General features: G+C 45.3%; 1 non-coding gene across 1 annotated transcript; it reads left to right on the top strand.

Moving 5' to 3' along the window:
* The first annotated feature begins 206 nt into the window (after positions 1 to 206).
* Positions 207 to 265, top strand: LOC120914795. Its single transcript, XR_005743802.1, has one exon. It is a non-coding gene; the product is annotated as a U7 small nuclear RNA (small nuclear RNA).
* Positions 266 to 806: the final 541 nt, after the last annotated feature.

Here is an 806-nt window from a genome sequence, read left to right as displayed (position 1 = left end):
TCCCCCACTGTAATGTCCACATCTCCCCCGACTGTAATGTCCACATCTCCCCCCATACTGTATTGTCCACATCTCCCCCCATACTGTAATGTCCACATCTCCGCCACTTTAATGTCCACATCTACCCCACTGTAATGCCCACATGTCCATCTCCATAACTTGCAGGGGTTGAATGAAAATGAAGTCTTCTGCTCAACGCTTGTAGAAAGTGTGTAATAGCTCTTTTACTATTTGTTTAGAAGGCTCTTGTGCAACAGGAGCCATTGTGCTAATGTCAAAAACAGAAACGTATAGGTGGGTTCAGAAAGACTTAGGCTGGCGTATCAGTAGATACGCCAGCCTAAGTCTGAATCTGCGCCGACGCTAATTTAAGCATATTCTGGTAACCAGATACGCTTAAATTAGGCTCAGATACGAGCGGCTTAAGTGTCTTACACCGTCGTATCCTAAAGTGTACCGCTAGGTGGTGCTTCCATTGCGGTCGGCCTAGAATATGTAAATGAGTAGATACGCCGATTCACGAACGTACGGTTGCCCGACGCAGTAAAGATACGCCGTTTACGTAACGCACTTTCAGGCCTAAACTTATTTCATCAAATAGCTTGAATAGTAATGTTAAGTATGGCCGTCGTTCCCAAGTCGAAATTTGAAAATTTTACGTTGTTTGCGTAAGCCGTCCGTGAATAGGGATTTACGTCATTTACGTCCACGTCAAAACCAATAGGACCGTGCGGCGTACTTTGCCGCAATGCACACTGGAATATGTACACAGACGTCAGGTCAACCCCCATTAACATAAAACACAC

Source organism: Rana temporaria, chromosome 9, assembly GCF_905171775.1.
Source record: "Rana temporaria chromosome 9, aRanTem1.1, whole genome shotgun sequence".
NCBI classification, from domain to species: domain Eukaryota; kingdom Metazoa; phylum Chordata; class Amphibia; order Anura; family Ranidae; genus Rana; species Rana temporaria.
The sequence above is the reverse complement of the archived record's forward strand: the minus strand, read 5'-3'. Positions and strand labels throughout refer to the sequence as shown.